Here is a 21,747-nt window from a genome sequence, read left to right as displayed (position 1 = left end):
CATTCCAATTTGACACACACCTAGAATCTTAAGAGGCTCTAATGATCTTTGTACCACCTTTAAGAGTGGCCTTATCTGCAGATACCTGCAGGTGAGATATACTACTTGTACTCCAGTCTTCAGTGTTTCCACATCCAAGGTGGCTTGCGCTAATACATAACGATAATAATAATAATAATAATAATAATAATAATAATAATATCAACAAAAATTCTAAACAAAATATTACAACTATTAAAACAGCAGAGCAATAAAAATGTTTCAGTAGAGTTAAACCTAGATCAAACAATATTTTAAAAGCCTTGGTAAATAAAGTGGTGTTCACCTGGCACCAGAAATACATCAAATGAGACACCAGGCAAGACTTCCTGGGAAAGGGCTTGCATAGATAGGGTCTCACAGCCAAACATACCCTCTCTCTCATAACCACATGCCTAATCTCTGAATGTGGCGAGGCCTGGAGAAGGGTCAAAGACTATGATCTGAAAATATAGTCAAGTCCATAGGGGAGTAGGTGGTCCTTTGTATCTCCATGTTATGAAAAGCTTTACCTGCTGATTGCTGCACATCAATTTGCTGTTAAAGGCAAAAGAGTGGGCCAGATGCAATTTTTCTGGTCAGTTGGCAACCCTACGAGAAAACCCTAGAGACAACTGAAGCCCTATTTATTCACAAATATATCCACTGAGCAGGTATTGGGGGGGAGGGCACAGATGAAAGTGCTACCAAAGATAGTCCAAAAGCAACATCAGGATCATGAACCCTAAAAACTGTTTCTGCATTAGAAAGTATTAAACAGCTGGGCTAGCCAACCACCCCAGCCCACTGCTCCTCAGTTCTCCTTGTCCAAATTCTTTAAGGGAAAATAGTTTGATTTTCATTGCAGGGTGCAGAAAAAAAGATATTATACCAAACCCTAAAGGGGCATGTGTGTGTGTGGACACATTGCATAAGAAAGAACAGCATAATTTATTATTATTATTATTATTATTATATTTATTTATTTATTTATTTATTTATTTATTTATTTATATAGCACCATCAATTTGCAACAAGCTACAAATAAAGGCATACAGCAAAGTTCAGTTAGCCTGAGCTTCAAAGAGTCTTCGTCTTCACAATGTGTATTGACAGCAGTGGATGTTAAAGATGCCAAATAGCTCTTTCTGTTGAATTTTTGCACAAGTGCCACAAACTTAAGAACCCATGCTGCCTAACCCTATGTTTTCACAGATGTATGCATCATGAGGTTAATACTGAATCCACCTTACAGGATTTCAATGGGAATTGCCATCTAATTTTCTTTTACTGCAGTCTTAAGCACATTTTCTTGAAGTTCATCTCACTGAGATCACTGGGACTTTCTTCTAAGTAACTGTGGATCCTGACCCTATAATCATTTACTTGGACATACTGCTAAGTAAGCTTGATGAAAACTACAGTCCCATGGATGTTTACTCAGAAGTCCCATTGAGTTCTATATAACTTGCTCCCAAGTAAGCAAGCAGCGAATTGCAAACTCAAGAACTAATCCCCCCCTGCCCAATTACTGCAAGGTCTGGTTCACTTGCCAACATTTGGTGCTTCCACCATTTCTGCCCTATTATCTGATATTTCTGAGACTCACATATCCTTGTTTATTGCAATGCTCTGTGCTAGTAATTTCTGTGTAAAAGCGCTGTGTGATACTATGAATTGTATCGATGAGTGACTTCTACATGCTCAACTGGTTCTGCAATTTTTCTTTACCATCTTCATCTTTTAACTGGGGGTAAGAAACAGGGGGTTCTGTCCTCGTTTTACTGACCTTCATCAACCAGGCTGGATGGTCAGCTACTTTTTAATATGCACCTACATAGTTGTGGATAATGGAGTTTAAAAAACAACTTTAAAGTGCTTCTGCATAGCTGCACAGCTATGCACAACTTCGTTGTAACGTGTGTGAAGCTGGTATAGTGCATGGGTGGGCAACTTGTGACCCTCCAGATGTTTTGGCCTACAACTCCCATCAGCCCTAGCCAGCATAGCTAATGGTAAAGGCTGATTGGAGTCACAAGCCGAAACATCTGGAGGGCCACAAGTTGCCCACTGCTGGCTCAAACAAAGCTAAATCAATGTTTCTTCCCTGCTCTACACTACTCCTTCTTCAAAAGAAAGTTTGGAATGTCTGTTCAAGCCTTCTCATTTATACCTTTGTATTTTTCATTTCCCTCCCACAAAAACATAACTAGTTACCCCCCAAAAAAGAGAGAGAGAGAGAGAAAAAGTAACTAGGAAGCCAGCTGTGCAATCATGTACATGACTACTCAGAAGTAAGACCCATATCTATGGAGCAGATATTGGATGGTTTTAAAACCGGCAGATCTCCACGGTGTGGAGCAAAGGTTGTTCGGAGCTCCGAAGGTATCCAAAGGTTTTTTAGTCTTTGTGGGGTTCATTTTAACTTGATGGACTAACTGAACACTTTTCCAGATTAGGAAGATGCTGACAGGGGAGGGAGGGGTACTTTTGAGATTGACATCTGTGGCTAACCAATAGTCAAACTGTCCTACTTGTCCTCTCCTCCAATCACAGTGCTTAGTGGGAGGGATTGCAAATGACATAACCTGTTTCCACCCTGGAACTCATTCGTTTGCTTCCTTGTGGAGCGGGAGGAAGGAAGGAGAGAAAGAGAATCATTGAGAGAGAGGTCCTGCTTGCTTTGTTGTTTGCAGTCTCTCTTTGTTTCTTTCTGCTTTTCTTTGGTTCTTGTTTGTGCTAGTTTTTCTTGTTTTCTCTATTCCAAGTTCCACTCCCCCTTTGTGTGTTATTGAGTGAAGTGTTCATATGCACTTCATCTTCTCTCAAGAGAGCTTGCAGAACTTTCAGAAACTAGAACCTCCTACAAAAATAGAAGTCCCCCATCCATGTGTGTAGACTTCGTACCATATACCATGTGTTTAAATTATGAGAGCCATGTCTGAACTGGAATGAAACTACAACCAATTTTCTTCACTTCTTGAAAAATTGATGTTGGCTGAAAGGAAAAATGGCTCACGTTATGAAAATAATGAAAACCATTCCATGTAAATGAGTTGTCAATTACTTATGATGACTGCTGCCTGGTAGTGTAGATCCATACAGTTTCACAAGCCAATATTAGGATATGGAAAATAATCTAGTGCCAAAGGCTGATCTGTGTACCACAAGTATGGATGCAACTCGGCTGGGTGTAAAGTCAAGAGAAGAAGGGGTGATGAGAGAAAAGTTTGCTATTGCCAGTACTAGTATATCCTGTTTTGAAGACAGGAGTCAAGTTTATATGCTTTGAAATAAAAATAAAAATAAAGGCATTTACATTTATGTTTGTTCTTGTCTGACCTCTCATAGGGAGAGCACCTCCCCATTTCACCCCATTACAGCAAACTGTCAGGGAACACAGGAGATCTCTATTTTTATAAACTGAAGATGTACAACTGTGTATCAGCAAAGTAAAGGATAAAAAGTCCTGTGCAGTGTTGGATGTGTGTATGGGGAGGGGAATGGTTTGAGGGAGATATATTCCTAAAAATCAAGACATTAAGGGACCTGTTTCCAACCTGGCATGCTAAATCTCTACTTAAAAGCTACCAGGGTGCCAAGTTTCACCTCTTTACCTTTAAAAATGACAGCTGTAAGTATTTTGGTTTCCCAAAGGCAATAATAGGGCGGTTCTCTGAAAATGGAATGGTTCTCCGACGGGTAATCTGATGGGACGGAGCAACAGAGCCGCTCTGGAAATCAGAGCAGAGAATCGCTTCATTGGAACGCTGCTCTGATTGTAGGAGCGGAGCAGACCCGCTCCACACTCCCTACTGTACATTGGTATATACCACAGAATGGCATTATAAAAACAGTATCCAGTACAGTGTTCTTGAAACAAGTACCAGCAGAGCGATACCTCAGAAAGAAAAGGCGCTGTGGTGTCTCAGAATGCATTCCTAGGATGACAGCCTCCGTTCCTATTATCTTAGAAAAGACCTATTAAAATGATTGAGTTAAATACAAATAGAACGGTCAGAAATCCTATTTCAAGCAAAGCACTCATGACTGCAAGTGTTGCTTATTTCCAAGTAGGTGATTATTTTAAAATGGCAGGGATCACTATTACAAGAATTACGACAAGAGACAGCAAAAATGGAAAGAATTTTTTTTTTAAATCATTTTATTAATTGGGAAAGGATTACTAAGGATTCACTCTGAGTATTTTTTTACTTCACAAAGTGCTATGATTACAGAAAATGGAGAATTCACGTTAGCATCATCTTTACATTAATCAATTTTCACCAAAATAAAAAAAAATGCAAGGTTATATACACTAACAGGTCATTGATATTTTGGGAATGTGCTGCCATCTTCCTACTTGCAGGACAGTGAGAAGCTGTGATACAAAAAACTGAACCAATATACTCACAATCGCTGTACGGGATACTCTCTTAAAATGCTGTAATCTGCCTTTGTTTAAAACATCTACAGAAAGTCTCAGATTATAAAATGTCTATTGCTATCAAATTACTCTCATCTCTTACTCACCATGACCACATTATAAGTCTAGTTTCACAATTTAGTAATGAGTTCATCTTAGTTCTTGCAACATCTATAGTGATTACACAGAAGCCATAACCTTTCAAAAACTTATTTCAAGGCAGTTTTATTACTGCATTTCTAAAATACAGTGCACTGAATCCAGACGTAGTTATACTTAGACTAGACCCATTGAATCAATGGGACCTAAGTTGAGAGGGCACCTTAAAAATAATTTTAAATAATTAAAAAAATGGATGGGTCTACTACAAGTATGAATAATTTGGATCCAACCCAGTGTTATTCTTTACTGTTTGGAAAAGCACAACTCAAGTATCAAGAGTTCAAAATTTACCATTGCTTCCCAAGATACGGTGAGACTAGTTTTGCAATTATTGTTACCTGTAACAGCCTTTCCCAACCTGGCACACTCTAGATGTGTTAGATCACAACTCCCATCATCCTTGGGACATGCCAGCTAGGGATGATGGGAGTTGTTATTTATTTATTGCTGTTGTGTTTCTCAGAAACCTCCTGCCTTCTTGGGAGACAATGATGAGGCCTGCTAAGTAAATAATAAGGAATTTGTCCAGAATATCCCTAAAAATGTGACGCATGAGTTGGCAAAATGTGGCTGGAGCATTAACGAGGCCGTAACTCATGACCAAATACTCAAAAGCATCATACTGTGGCAAGAATACACTTTTTCCAAAATGTGTTAACTTCAGAGAGGCTAGTTCTGAGGTGGCTTCTGACGCGATGTGAGCTGGGCAGACTTTCTCTCGCCTTCCTTTCGCTCTGCCCGTTTTAGCCTGTGGCATACCCTAGCATCAGCTAGCCTGTTGGTGCTCTCTTCTTCGGAAGAATGATGGCTTCCCATTGAGTGTATATGATTTGCCCTTGACGAGATGAGCTCTGGAGAGAGTTCACCACCAGCTGGAGAAGAATCTGTGAGAGGTATCTCCCCCACCACACACACTCTGGTACAGGCTGGCCTGTGTCTGGCGCCGACTCCTCTACTTCAGAGTCTGATTCTGACTGATTACCTGAAACACCTTCTTCCAAAACAGGGGGCGCAGGGCTAGACATGACAACTGCATTTCTATACTGGCATTCTGGAAACAACCAAGTTGATTTACAAACACTCAGAAAACAAAGATCATAAACAAATACACAGTAAAATATTAAAAACAAAGTCAAATTTAAAAGATGTTCCTTGACCCGCTTCCTGAATGCAGAGAGAGCAGGGATCAGTAACAACTCCAGAGGGACTGATCCCAGTTTTGGGGAGCAACATAGGAGAAAGCTGTTCCCATGTGCCTGACAAGCACACCTGTCTAAGCAAGGTTTATAATCAAACACATCTAGTGGGTACCTGGTTGGGGAAGGCTGACCTACAATGTGCCTTCATTACAAGGCAAGCTACAGATCTAAGTATATAATATGTGAAAATAGGTGTCATTTTAAAAAAGTACTCTATATTATGAAGTGCAGTCTGATAAAAACAAATAATGGTCAGATCCATAGGGCCACACATGTAATTCCATGTGAAAATTGGGATGTTTCAAGCCTGCCTTCCTGTTATAGCTCCAGTCACCCTGCAAAAAGTTGCTACTGAAGATTGGGAACCCTCCTGAGTAAGATTCAATATGATCCAAACAGCTACAGTAAATCAGTAACATCTCTCTTTGCACTTTCCATTCACTCATAGGACTCTTGGGATCCTGGCCAATGATATTAGCATATCTGTAGCCAAACCGGGAACGCCATGAGTACAACATTAGAACACCATGGTGAGATATTTTGTAGGCTCCAAAGATCCTCCATTTTAGGTATGTTTATTCTAGAAAAACATGTTTCAAGGCCTTTCTAGGCTATATTGAGTCTTGTGCCATCTTTAACAAATTTAGAATAGATTTAGATGCCTCTGATGAAGTAGTCTCATGCTGCAGTACATTTGTTAGTCTTTAAGGTGCCACAAAGCTCTAACGTTTTTGATGCAACAGACTAACACAGCTATGCTTCTAGAATTTCTAGGCAATGTTGTTCCTCACACAATAAATGTGCAGTTGTTCCATGGGATTCAGATTTTTTTTCTGGATAGTGCTTTTGTTGCTTAGAGGACATCACATTTACTAAACACTCAAATGGCAATAACTTGTACATCTAAAAATATAGCTCTTTCCCCCTTAGTGGTTTAAATTGCCATGTAGAATGTGGTTGTAGTACATTTGGCTCAGAGATCTTGTAGGCTTGTTTTTCAATATTATCTGAGACAATATTATCCTGCACAAACACCTATTCTTTCAGTGTTATAAGTTTGGCCCTCAAAGGCTGCACTGTTTTATTTCAAAGGGTCGGTGACTTGGGGACAATTTAGAAGCAGCTGCAAATACAGCAGAGAAACTGCATGTGCTATGATAAATTCTTAGCTGGGATCTGTTTAAAGGGCTAGTTAATACAAGATCAAGTGCTTAAATTCACCCAGCAGAATTTTTACCTTTTTTTCTCTGAACAGATCTCAATATCATACCATGTCACAAATGGCTTTTGCAAATCCCCTAAGTATCAAAAGACTTTTGCCATGCAGCAGTTGAGATGGTTTTCAAGAAACCCTTAGGCACATAGAATTAGCTGGAATCTTTAGATTTCATAGCCTTTGTCAGGAAAAATCTTTAGAACCTGGCCCTATGGGTTTCTTCATATCCATTGCGACACTACTGCTAACGTAAATTGTGTTGTGCTACTGTAAATGATCTCTAGTGCAATGCCAATAGTGCTTGCCAGTGTGATAGGTTTCCTAGGGAAACCCGTTGCACTAGCAAACATTACTGGCATTACGCAAGATGTCAATTACGCCAGCGTAACGTGATTTACATTAGTGGTACTGTTGCATTAGATATTTTCCTTTTTTATAGCATAAATTAATTGCAAATATTCCTATAAACCTTCCTCAGCATTCCAGATTAAACATAAGAACTGTCTTGTTGTACCAGACTAACAGCCTATCTAATCCAGCATGCTGTTTTCCACAGTGGCCAAGCACATTCCTTTGGAAAACCCAGAGATTGGGCATGAATGCAGGTATTGCCCTCACTTCTTGTTGCTCTTCAGAGCTGGAGTACAGCCTCTGAATGTGGTGGTTGCATATACCTATCATGGCTATAGTAGCAGCATATGGCCTATTGAAGATTATGTTTATTAAATGGTGAGTAACAATAAACATATTTCCAAGTTTTATCTCAACTCCCTAAATTTTAGAAGAACTTTGTGATCTCAAGCTTTGTATATTGAAAGTACCTTCAAGTTTTAACTTTCTATTAATTTAAGTTTTAACGTCCTATTAATTAAATTGCATGATCAAGGCAACATATACTGAAACTGAAAAACAAAACACAGTATCTCACATCATGAGCCAAACTATATCTTGCAGTGCAGATTATTTGGCATAAACTGGCAAACGTTAGTAATATGTCCCATTGAAAACAGTGAAATAGGACTTCACTCATGACCATGCTATTGAAATTGGACTCTAAGGATACAGTCCTATGCATTTTTAGACAGAAAAAAGTCCTACAAGCCCCAGTATTTCCTAGCCAGCTATGCTGGTTTGGGGATGCTGGGAGTTGTAGAATGTTTTTCCTGTCTAAAAGGGCATGGGATTGCACCCTAAGCATATCATTTAAAATATATATGTACTGTGCGGCTCATATAAAAACGTGTTTATAAAACTATACATTAAATATGTTCTTATGGTCTTAAATTACAATTTTTAAAATTTCCATGTTTTATCACAATTCTCTATTATCGATAAGCTTTCGAAGAACTTACCATATCATACTTTGCATCTCCAAAAGTTTTCTTAACTTTCTGTTAATTAAATTTCATGAAACAATCATTTACAAGTACTTGAAGGGTGGTTTTCCATAACTCATGAGAGCCTAGGAACAGAAATGACACTATTAACTACAATAAAAATGTGTAAAATGCCTACAGTATTAAGAAGAAAAATGAAATCACACGTGGAGAAAAAGAAACTTTTATCCAAATAAGTAAACGTGTGTATTAATTCTGGGTAGAACATACTACACAACCCTAGTTGTGGCTGGGATACTATTGTGATGTGTTCCTTCTATTTTGCTTTGGTACTTTAGCAAAGTCCCTGGCATTTGTCCCACATGTCCCCTCCCTCATTTGCACCACCATCCTAAGCATGTTTACTCAGTAGTACTACGTCCCATTAATTTCAGAGATCATTGTTTCCAAGTAAGTAGGTTTAGCCCTGAAACGTTGCAGTGGAAGAGAGCTCTTTCCATTGTTAGGATGGTGCATGTATAGTTATTTTTGCGTGTGTGTATCCCCCCCCTCCTCCACGCAGCCCTTGCTGCCCTGTTGCATCAACTTCCTGTGCAAAGCTCCTCGCTTTGGGATGATGATGATTCTTGTTCTTTCTCACACCCCTTTCCCACCTCCGGTATGTCAGCTTCCTGTGCAAAATCCCGTACATTAGATTAAGGATGCTTGTGTTGCCGCTGCTTTGGTGCATCAACTTCCTGTGCAAAGCCCCCTTGCATTGGGGCGATTGTTCGTGTGTGTGTATGTGCTTTTACTCCTGCCCTTGGTGCATCAACTTCCTGTGCATAATTCTTTTGCAAATGGGGGAAAGAGAATGTTTGTGAGAACCCGATCTCCTTGTTTGTTGTTGTTTTGCTATTGCCCTGGTGCATTCGCTTCCTGTGCAGAATTCTTTGCACTGGGGCGGGGTGGGGGGGTTGAGCGAGCGAGGATGCTTGACTGTTTCTCCTCATTCCTTAGTGTATCCGCTTCCTGCGCAGAGCCACTTGCATTAGGGGGGGAAAGAAGATGCTCGCGCGTCTGCTTTCCTCTTGCTGCGCCTGCCACCAGCGCCTGCCCCAGTGCATGATCCCTCCCACCCTTCCTTCCCTCCCCGCCTGCCCCGGTGCATGATCCTTCCCAGCCGCCGCTGCTCTGCGAGAGTTTGCTGCCCTACTTCACTCTACTTTAGTTTCACTCACTTTACATCCGGGTTTTTTCCCTAGGCAATGGGTGCCGCAGCACAGCCCGTTCCTTAGGCAAAGGGAAATAAATTCGCTGCACCGACACGTCAAGTAGTCCCTCAGGAGGAGCCTTGAGGCGCCCCCTCCTCTTCGCGAGGAGGCCGGCCACCCCTCCTCCCTCATTCACGGGGGGAGAGGGTGGGGAGCCCGGGTGAGGGGGAGCCCGCCTCCCCCTCAGCTTTTGTCCCCACCCTCGTCTCCTCCTCCCCTTCTCCGCTCCGGAGAGCGGCCGGAGTAGCTGTGGTGTGTGAGAGAGTTGTGTCGGGGGCGCGCGCGCAGCCAGTCGGGAGCGCGCGCCTCTGGCAGGCCAGGCGAAAGCAAAGCGAAGCGAAGGGAGGCCGGTGGCGGAGTGATCCAAGCGTGCGGGTGCTGCGGCCGGGCCGGGTGAATGGGATTGAAGAAGAGTTCAGCTTCTCGGCTTGTTTTTGTGTCACAGTTTCTCTTCTCCTGCGCCTCTTCTGCTTCGTTCCTTTCTTCCGGCCTGTCCCCTCCTCCCCGCTGCAGGAGGAGCCCCCCGGGGAGAGGGGAAGGAAAAGGACCCCTCAGAGGAGAGAGAAGAGGAAAGCAGGAGGAGGAGGAGGAGGAGGTGGAAGAGGAGGAGGAGGAGGAAAAGGGAGCAACCAACCAACCAACCATCTTCCACTCCCAGCTTAGATTAAAGAAAGTGAGAGGAGGAGGAGGAGAGAGGAGCCAAGAAGAGGGGGACAGGGAGGCCCAGAAGAGCAGCTGCACCACCGTCTCCCTATGAAGAGGAGTCCTTTCCCCTCAAAGAGGTCCTGCAAGGGGGACCCCAGCCAGACATCAGCAGCAACATCACCACCACCAGCAGGGTGTAGTATCCCACCTTTTGGATTCTTTACTCCTCCTCCACCTCCCTGTTTTCTCTTTCTGTTCTTTCTTTCTCTCTCTCTTTCGCTTCCCCCCACCTCTGAGTAGGGCTAGTCGTCCCCCCACCCCCGCTCTACTATCTGTCTTGGGAGTTTATTGTGGGGGGGGGGGATAGAAAAGGACAGATTGTGTGTGCGTTGGGGGGGGTGTAAAGTCCACCATGTAAGACTCCTGAGCCAACTTGGGGATAAGGAGCAACAACTTCAGTTTAATTTTCCCCACCCTAATATATTTATATACATGTATGTATGTATATAGCCTAGAGATGCGGGACGGGGGCATGTCCTTTCCATGTCACCTGTAAGGATTGAAGTAAGTTTCTGAGAGAGGAGGGGGGTGGAGCGGGTGGGAGTAGGTGACACATTGGAATGGGGAGGGGGTGAGATGATACATTTGCAAAAAGGGGAGGGGAGAGGGAGATTTCCCCCACCCCTTCTAGTTTTCCCCAGGATGATTATTTCCAGGCCGTTTTCTGTTGGGTTGATTTTCCTCTGTGATGCTGCCGGGGAAGTTTTATTATCGTGGAAATGATGCTGCTTTGATGATTGAGGATTCGTAGTAAAGCTGCTGCGGCGGCGGTTTTTCTCTCTCTCCTCCCTTCTTCTTCCTCCCTTTGCCTTTAATTTGTCTTGGTGGCCCGAGTAGTGCTGGGAAAATTCCGTTTCTTCAGCAACTTGTTATTTTGAAGTCTCCCCTGCCCCTCTCACCCTAGGGCAGCCCTTTCTGCACGGATACAAAGCTCGGTGCAAGGACACCTTTGGGATTTCACACTCCTACTCTGGCACATGTTTGCAGTGACTGGAGACGTGCACCTTCTTTTCTCTCCCCCACTCCTCTTCCATTTCTGAGTGTGTCATGTAGGAGGAGTGGGATTGTATGTGGGACTGCCATTTGGTCTAGTCCCCTTGTGCATGCGGATCTCGTTACTTTTCTCGCTGTTTTTGCTTCTTTGTTGTTCTGAACCTTACTACAGATGGGATCTCCCCCCCCCCCGTCTGCAGTACTGTTGCTTCCTTCAGGATTGCGCTGTTAGACTTTGTTGTTGTGGGTGAATGTGAATTGGATCACCACCATTCGCTCAACTGTCACAAAATGAGGTTTTGCACTGGTTGGGATATAAATACACATTTTCATAGGACACTTCTTAGTTATTGGGGTGGGGAAGCTTGCAGTTGCCAAGGAGGTTGTTCAGATAGGTGTGAGGATGCCATTGCATTTAAATCACATGCTATAATAGTCTTTTGTTATGATGTCAATTTAGGCTATACAGATGTATTTGAGAATAAGTTCTAGTAAAATCAGTGGAACTTACGTCAAAGTAAATGCAGTTGGGACCAAGGTTTTAAATCTCTCCCAGCTTGCAGTATGTGATGAACTTCTGTGAGTGGTTTGTAAAGTTATAGTGAATTGATATTTGTTCACGGCCATGTATTTGACAGTTGACTTTGCTTTAGTGACTGGGCCCTTAAGATATATTTCCAATAGGTATGTAACTTTTTAATGTAAGTTAAGATTTCACAATATATAATATAGTGCATCGTGTGAGGAAGGTAATTTTTAATACAGTAATAAAGCTACGTATTTATTCATTGATTAACACTAGGCTTGAAATTAGTACACTTGATCATGTTAATCACAGCAAGACACTTATTACAATACTTAGGGAGAAAGTGCTGCTCACCTCTGCTGAAATAATATGACTCCCTAGAATTTTTTTTTTTAAAAAAAGGTGATGACAAACTACAGAAAAAGGCATTATCCACAACAACATTCAAAATACTTTTCTGATACTAACAGAGTATCATAGGCTAGGATTTCAACACATATGCTTTCCAATCCTAAGAATCTTTTATTTATTTAGAATTCAGTTCCACTGAGTCTTTAGGATCGCAGTCTTATTGGAAGTAAGTTACTTTAGAGTCAGAACAGGTTACAGGAGGCTTGTGAGAAATTTAAGAGCACTGATTTCATAGACTTGTTTGCATTTTATTTATCATTTCCTTTGGTGGCACTTGGATGTCTGCTTTCACTTGTGACAACTTAATTTTTTGTTCTACATGATGCAACCACTACCATCTAAGGCTGTTTAATTGTATTGTACAGCAAGTGAATGCTTCAGTAATTATTTCCATTGAAAAGTAAGATGAAATAGTGCTGAACATTTTAATACTGTGTTTTGCAGGGGGGGAGGGGGAACTGAAGGTCAACAGTGCAATCCTGTACATGTCTACTCAGGAGGAAGACTTATTAAGTTCAGTGGGTTTACGCAAAGGTAAGCTGGTATATGATTGCAACCTAAATGACTTTTGTGATCTAGCTGAAAATGTGGACAACCTTGCAAATCCTTAACCTTGACAGTAGTACACCTTAGTAATACACTTTAGATTTTAAATTAGAATACCATTTTAAATGGTTTTTCAAGAAACTATTTTCTTCTTTTTCTTCATAATAACAATAATATATTTATTTATTTATTACCCTCCTCTCTCCCTGGATATAATTCTCTTATCACATATTGGTATATTTGATAAGTATTTTGAGTAAGAGAAAGTACTTGTTTTTATATACTCTTATAACTTGTTCATCCACAATGGAGAATTTTTGCTATGGGTCTATGTAGTACTTAGTAATTTTTCCCAGCTTGCTGTAGTACATAGTGGCTGGATTTTTGAGGAAGCATAATTTGAATCTTAAATAACAGTGAGATTGAATTTTACTAGCTTCTCTTCAGTTTTTCTTAAATGGAAAAGTTATGCTTAACTTCTAAATTATGTTCCGTAGCTGTAGCTCTATTAGTCCATTTCCACTACTTTTTGGAATTTGTAGGTCTGTTCTTTGTGGCTGGTATACTAACTTACGTGAATTTAAGTAACTGAGTGCTGGACTGTTTATGGGAAAATAAGGGGCAAAAGCCATCCTTATGCTGCCTGAGATGTGTAAATCCATCAGATGTGTACTTCTGAGTAAACATGCCTAGTATTATGCTATAAACTTTTAGGATCTTGGGGCAGATTTCCCCCCTTCTTTACTTAAACTATTTTCAGATTAGACCTGGTAATTGATAGCAGTGCTTGTATTCCTGCATCTATGTGCATAAAAGGGACGTTTACATTGTAGGGACAAATGTAAGTAGTATTTGTTATACTAGTTTTCTGCATTGTATTGGAAAGAATGGTCAAGCAAGAGGTGTTTGGGATTGACTGACTTTCCTGTATGTCAGAAGAAGTATGTCATCTTCATATCTTATAAGTAATTATAACCAAAATGTTTATTGTTTCAAGCTTGCTAGTGAAACACTGTTAAAATGTCTAGTGATCTTCTAGTACTGAATAAGTGTTCACCATTGGGCCCTTAATATTTCTCAACATTTTGAAGCTGCAGCAAACTACTTTGGGCCCACTCCAGCAAAAGTGAACCACTTGTAAATCCCATTTGTTTTTAGTGGGAGAGATTTGGACATATGATTAACCTTCTCACTGAAATCAATGCAACTTGAAAGTAATTAACTTCAAATGGATTGGCCCCTTTGCGTGTTAAATGTATTAATTATAAAGGGGAAAAGGTCAATTTTTCTTTTTGGGGACATACTTACTTTTTTATAAATACTACACAACTTAGTCATATACATTTTTTCATAAAAGAAGACTTACACTGTTGTATTGTTTCCGTTTGGTATGGTGGAAATAAGTGGACTGATGGTTAATAACGGTTATATTCTGTACCATATGGAGAATTTAAGTTTGGATCAGTTGTCTCAGTATTTCAGGAATTGTTTTAGTGCCGCAGTTAGTTCTTAAATCAAAGTGTGTAGAGGCACTTCATTGTATAACTTTAACTCCACCCCATTTTGTCTAACATAAAAATGCTAAGCTAAGGCTGCAATCCTGTACCCGCATAGCTGGAAGTAAGCTCCATTTAAATCAATGTGACGTACGTCTGAGTACACATGTATAGAACTGTATAGAACTTGTAAAAGATTTAAGATTAATATATTTAAAGGAAAACATGCAGCTGCATTCCTTCACTCTGCAGTTGTCTGTATTAAATAGCACAGCAAGTGGGCAAATTTGTTTGGTGTTATGATGATTTCTGGGGAAAGATGTTGCTGATATTTTTTGTGGTATGAGAGCTAACTTAAAATCTTATCCAATAATAAATAATAGAAAAAGTAATAGGTATATAAGTCTTTGGATGTTTTTGATCTACAGGGCATTTAATATCTCTGGACACTGAGAAGTGCTCATTGTGCTGCTATGAAAATACAGTGGCTGTTACCTTAGATAGCTTCTTAGAAAATTTGGAAACAAATTCAAGTCCCTCTTCTTGTTGTGGAAGCTCCCTTGGGCATGCAAATTGTTTCTACTATGTCTGCTACAAAAGAGTACTAGTTGGTGGAGAACTGCTATAGTTGCACATTTTACTAGCAGTATTTTATTTGCAGTGCAAGAAAAGGAGCCAGAATTGCTATGCCAAACCTGTTACATGTTGTGGTATATATGTAAAAGGTTGAAAACTAGTTCTGAGGTGAGTGCTGTAGTAATGGTGTATTATACCATAATAGTTCAAAACTTGGGCTGATACGTTCTAATTCAACAGTTTTTAGGATTAAGGTTCATATTGGGAAAAGGCTATGTATATTGATTGCAAGAAGGAATGTATTTCATTCCTATCAACTAAACATATTTGAACATAACATGTTGTAGATCACATGTATAGTCCCTATAGAGCCTGGTGTATATGCTGGGTAGCTTATTGACAGTAGGAGCATACTGGAAATAAACGTACTGGGGAAAAGAATAAGAAAAAGGCATTTCTTTATTATTTATTTATTTATTGCATTTATATTCTTTAGTTATTATCTACCCAAGTTTTGATATTAAAGTAACAATGATGGGCATTGTCTGGCCTCCAGATGTTTTAGCCTACAATTCCCGTCAGCCCTAGGTAGTACAACCAATGGCAAGAGAAGACCTGTGGGCATTGATAACTCCAAACATTGGTGTCCAAACTATGAAACTGGCTATCACAAGATGTAATGATAGCCACTTTCTTGGACAGTTTGAAAGGGGATTAGACAAATTCATGAAGGAGAAGGCTGTCAGTGGCTACTAGTCATGTTGGCTATATATTGGCCTGATTTGCATGTAACATGAAGCCCATCATTAGTGAATTTCTCCGCAGGGCTTCTTGTTGCAATGGCAGCTGCCATTTTAAATATTCGGGTTTGTGGGGCACCCTAGCTTGTCATTACGTGTGAACCTGGGGAGGGTGGGTTGTTGGGGTGGTTGACGAGCCACCCAGAACCAATGGGCTGTTTCAAGGTTGCGGATGGCTTGAGCCACCACCCCAATACCCCCTCCCCCGGCCAAACTGGGGTTTCATGTAACAACAAGCTGCAGTGTGTCACTTCCATAGTTCAAATCTCAAACTGATGGTGGCCACTGTGACAAAAGCCCTACAGAGAAATTTACTCACTGTCTTTTCTTACTATGTGTGAATCAGGTCATTGCCTCCAGTACCAAAGATATATCAATGCCAGTTGCTGAGGAGGATGAGTGGAAGTGCGCTACTGCACTCATGTCCTGCTTGTGGGCTTCCAGTAGGCATGTGATTGGCCACTTCGTGAACAGACTGCTGTACTAGATATGCTTTCAGTGTGATCCAGCACAGAGGTTCTTTATGCTCTTAAATCTTCCAAAATCATGATGGGATGTGAAAATTATTGATTAAAATTTGTCATCCATATTCTGAGTTTTAAGGATGTAATCATGAAAATACTCCCATTGTCCCTTTAAAACTGAGAGCTAGGAGTTACTTAAATATAAATTGAGGCTTGAAAGAAATTGAGGCCTCTACAAAAGTGTGCTGAATTTTGCTGCTCATGAGTATAAAGCAGGTCTTGCTTTGTAAAATGCCTGACAATTGAAAGTTAAGTTCTGAATCATTGATTTATAATGACCAACTTTGAAACATTTTCTTTATAGAAATACAAGCAAATTATTTGGTACATCAGCACTGTGCTTCTGCATAGGTTAGCGATTATAGGTAATTTCAGCTTTGAAAATAGAATGGGGATGCCCTTTAATACATCAACACTCATCTGTCTCATTAACATCTACATCCTGGCCCTGACTGCTGCTTGATCTAAATCCGGAATCCATCTCATGTTGGAAATGAAAGGAGAGTCTTAGGATTATAACACATTGCATAGTCAAGTTATCCAGAGTGCCTAGTAATAGTGTGTTTGCACAGGTGACTGATCCAGTAGACAAAATTATTGGAAATATGTATTCTCTGTTACTAGCTCAAGACCAAACTAAGCTTTCAGCAGTATATTAGGCATAGCTGCACAACTTGTGATTCAATGTTGTATTATTTTTCATCAATGTAAAAATGTAAAGTTGTATCCAATTGTATTTGTCCACCAGCAGAATGGGCAGTACTGGCAATACAGATTCCTTCTCCAGCATACGTGCTGCCAGATGCTGACTGTCTTCATCACTGTTTTTCTTCAGTGATGGATACAAAATAAATTCTGAAATATGTGACTGAAGCGGACAGTACCCGCAAAAGCTCATGCCTGAATAAATGTGTTAGTCTTTAAGGTGCCACATGACTCTTTGTTGTTACTTTGAAATATGGTAACCATAAGAAGTTTAATGTTTACCTTTTTAAAGCAAGAAAATAGATCTCCTCACCATGAAATTAAGAATAGGTTTTCAGAATGTGTCTCGTACTGAATAGGAACACTATGAGAGCATATTATATACATAAGTGTTAAAATGGGGAATGAAAGAGTTTAAGGCCTAACATCTTGAAGGCCTAAAACTCCGATAGCACGTTTTGGAGTCTATCAAAAGACCTATGAAAAAACCCCACGTAAACCAAACTATGGTGTGTTTTTGTTTTGTTTTGTTTCTTTGGCTGCATACAGAACGCAAACTGTCAGTACTTGAAGAGAATGAACACTAGCAGAAAGGCATTGATTTCTTTTTTCCTTTCCCCCTCCTGCTGTGCCTCCAAGTATTGTTAACCACGTGTTACTCTAAAGCAATATACTTGCATGCAAAATCATAGTTTATTTCAGTCAATTAGCAATCCAAGCCTTAGCATCTTTTAAACCCAAACTTCTGAGTAATCACAATATATTTTTTTTCTGATAAACTGACTTATAGTAGCCATGGCAACAGCTGTCTTGGCTTTTTATGGACAGGACTGTTGCTGCATCTGCAGGCTTCATCAATACTTTTGCTGCCTACAGAGAGAAGTGCAGTAGAATGTGTCTCATGGTTTTAGCAGCATTGCACATTGTGCTGTTGCAGTATACTACCATGTGCTTTTCATGTTCCAAAACTTTTATGGAGTGCTTTTCTTCTTCTGCCAAATAGTTGTATAAATTCTGATTTTGCCGGCTCTGGTGAAATGCATTGTTAACTGTGTCATGCCTTTGAATATGTATTGTGACTAGATTTTTTCCTCTAGCCTTAAGGGGGTTATTTTAAAGAAATGGTTGCAAGTTTAGAGCACATACTACTTGTTGCCCTCTGGTATAAACTTTCTCAAAATGGTTTATCAGAGAAATTCTTTTCACTCTGCTGAACTGGTATGTGTTGAACACTTCCAGGAGGCCTTAGCTAAACTAATCTTAACTTGCAGTTATACTTTAGCCTGCCTTTTCTGCAACAAAAAGGCAGGCTACTACTTTAATGCATGGTGAAGGGGTAGAGAATAGCATACATAAGCAAAGCATTGTTGTCCCAGATACGTCTTATCTTTCAAATTAAAACTTTTTATTATTGTAGTATGTTTTCCAGTCAGTATGTTCTCAGGAAATCTTAAATTGGAGAAAAACACACACACCTGTTGCCCTAAATAAATGAAGATCTGATTTAGCGTCATTTACATTTAATATGTATTTTAAAGTATGTCCTGCTAATTTTATGTGCTGTAGAAATATCTCAAAAGCTTCCCAATACTGGAAAAGTAGTTGAACTAAAATATTTGATTAGGGGAAAGGATTCAATAAAGTGCACTTAGTGTGTTTGAAAATGTATGTATTCAAACACTTTCAAAGCTTTACTTGAGCATTATTTTTATTGGAATACTTGTTGATATTTTAAGACCTAGGCATACACTTTTCTTACAGCAAGCCTGAAGAACCTTATGCATAAAGTGCTTCTTAGGGCTAATGCTGTGAACAAAAATTACAACTTTAATTTTAGATTTGATTACTAGGATATCAATTACAATTGTCCAGTTTGACTTGTATGCAACAGTGTCCATTTGTCACTGCTGGTGGATAGGATTGCCCCTTCCTATGCAGCTTCACATGTGGATTTGCTCTGGAAGGTTAGGGGACACTGTGGGGCAGGTTGGGGGACATGCAAGTCAGCAGAAGTCTGCTTGTGTGACTTTGGATATAACCCATGGTGTTCATCATTGTAAGAACCTAAGAAGAGCCATGCTGGATCAGACAAAAGTCCTTCTAGTCCAGCATGCTGTTCATACAGTGGCCAAACCTGTGAGCAAACCACAAGCAAGACATGAATGCAACTTGTTCCCTAGCAACTGGTGTACATAGGCATACTGCCTCTAATACTGGAAGTAGTATATGACTATCAGGACTAGTAGCCTTATCCTCCAGAAATTTTCCAATCCCCTTTTAAAGCCATCCAAATGGGTGCCCATCTCTACATCTTGTGGTAGCAAATTCCATAATTTAACTACCGTGTTTCTTCGATTTTAAGACGCACACTAATTTCAGTACCACCAACAGAAAAAAGCTTTGATTCTAAGAAATAATAAACGCACCCACGATTGTAAGATGCACCCCGTTTTTAGAGATGTTTATATGGGGGGAAAGTGTGCCTTAGAATCGAAGAAATACGGTGTGTACTATTTGAGGAAGTACTTCCTTTTTGTCCTGAATTTCCCATCATTTGGCTTGATGGAATGACCCGGAGTTCTAGTATTATATAAGAAGGAGAGAAATGTCTCCCTATGCTCCTTCGCCACACTATGCATAATTTTGTACATCTTTACCATGTTTCTCCTCACTGCCCTTTTTTCTAAGCTAAACATTCCAAAATGTTTTAAGTTTTCCTCGTAGGGGAGTTGCTCCAGCTCCTTGATAATTTTATTTGCCCTTTTCTGCACTTTTCCCAATTCTACAATACCCTTTCCCAGTTGCTAGAATGGTACACAGTATTCAAAATGTGTTTAATTTTGAGCAACAATGCAATTCTAAAAGTTGAAAATATTCTGTAGAAAAACGTAGTTGTGAATGATCCACTCTACATAACTAGCTGTAATAAACTAGATAAGAGCACAATGATATGGTTTAAAAAAATCTTTATAGTAGTAGCAATAATTATCAACTACTTTTTGGGAAGGCAGTTTATTTTGCATTGTGAGCTGTATTGAATCTGCTTCAAAACTTGAATGCTGAAGTTAATTCATATTTTGATACACATGGTTAACACAACTTGTATATTATTTGTATGTTATTGATAGCAAGCTGTTGGCTGTGTGTGAGAATTATTATGTCATTCTTGGAAATGCAGGTCTTGAGAATAGACTTGGAAACTTTGAAATTTGAGAAACAGTGCTTTGGACTCCCCTCCCCTTTTTTACCGCCTTTTGATTTTTGCTCCTTCAGTACAGATGGCTATAAACTTTGCTCAGAAATGTGATTGCAAAGAGAGCTGTAAACCTAAAAATGAAACTCCGATTTCTAATCTCGTGAAACTCTGAATTTTGTCAGTCTGCAGGCCACACAAGCGTCTTGGACTTGTCACTGTTTGTCTAACTTAAACCTCAAAGTTGAAGAAAGAATTTTTAAAGCTGTAAAATGCCATAGGAATTCATAATGCCTTACTTGGTGTAATACACATTGAGGAGTTCATGTGTAAACCTAAATCATGGTTTAACATTGATTTACTATGGTTTAGCATTATGAGGATAGGCTGCAACAAGCTTTAGGCTTGCATTCTCTTCCTCTCCTTCTCTGGTGTGGTCATAAGGAGGTGTTTGGAAGCCTCTTCTGAACTATGGTTTGGAAGTTTGGAAGCTAACTATGATTTAGTGTTAAAACAGCCCAATTTCTACCAATATTTTATTTATTAGATGTTCATAGTCACATTTCTTATACATGGAAAATTTGGTCTAATACAAGTTCATACTAACATAGTATTTTTTTCTGCTTGATTTATAACAAGAATCTGTGGAGGATGGGCACAGGTGCCTGATTACCCAAGCTTATGGGGTTTTGATTTTTTTCCTCAGCCCTAGTACGATTTTTGTTTTGCTGTCTTAATGCTGTTGATGGATAGCAAAGTTGATACGAGACTAACATTTCCATAATGCTGGATGGACTCTTGATTTTGAAATCATGGGCCGGGTAAAGATATGAAGGCCTAGAAAAAACCCGGAAAAAGTTGTGTGGGGGGGGAACTGTTTTTCTCCCCATGGCTTCAAAATTTCCGGAAATTTTGCATCTCTAGGGCTTGGTCATATACTCTACTTAGCCTAAACAGCTTGTGCACTACTGTTAAGAACATAAGAAATGCCATTCTGGATCAGACCCAGGGTCCATCTAGTCTAGCACTCAGTTCACACAGCGACCAGCCAACTGTCAACCAGGGACCAACAAAGCAGGACATGGTCCAATAGTACCCTCCCACCTATGTTCCCCAGCAACTGATGCACACATGCTTCCTGCCTTGGATACTGGTGGTAGCATATATCTATCAGGGCTAGTAGCCATTGATAGCCTTCTCAAGGAATTTATCCAACCCTCTTTTAAAGCCATCCAAATTGGTGGACATCACTACATTTTGTGGGAGTAAATTCCATAGTTTATGTGCTGTGCAAAGAAGTACTTTTATTTGTCCTGAATCTCCCACCAATCAGATTCATGGGATGACCCCGGGTTTTAGTATTTTGAGAGAGGGAGAAAAATGTCTCCCTATCCACATTCTCCACACCATGCATTATTTTGTACACCTCTATCATGTCTCCACTTAGCCTCCTTTTTTCCAAGCTAAACATTCCCAGCTGTTGTAAACATCCCTCATAGGGGAGATGCTCCAACCCCTTAATCATTTTAGTTGCCCTTTTTTGCACTTTTTCCAGCTCTATAATATCTTTTTTTAGATGTAGTGTTTTTGAAATGAGCAATATTTATAGGCTAAACTTCATAGCAGTCTAAGAATATATATTTTTAATAGATGTAACAGTG

At 39.9% G+C, this 21,747-nt stretch overlaps 1 protein-coding gene across 1 annotated transcript in view; it reads left to right on the top strand.

Annotated features, from left to right (window-relative positions):
* The first annotated feature begins 9,997 nt into the window (after positions 1–9,997).
* The window catches only part of PHF21A (PHD finger protein 21A), a 154,300-nt gene continuing 142,550 nt past the window's right edge, over positions 9,998–21,747 (top strand). Inside the window, exon 1 of the mRNA XM_063117460.1 lies at positions 9,998–10,450. The gene's annotated coding sequence lies outside the window, so the exon portion shown is untranslated. The remainder of the gene's footprint in view (positions 10,451–21,747) is intronic.

This window comes from Elgaria multicarinata, chromosome 2 (genome assembly GCF_023053635.1).
Source record: "Elgaria multicarinata webbii isolate HBS135686 ecotype San Diego chromosome 2, rElgMul1.1.pri, whole genome shotgun sequence".
NCBI classification, from domain to species: domain Eukaryota; kingdom Metazoa; phylum Chordata; class Lepidosauria; order Squamata; family Anguidae; genus Elgaria; species Elgaria multicarinata.
Note: the sequence above shows the minus strand (reverse complement) of the source record. Positions and strands in the feature narration are given on the sequence as shown.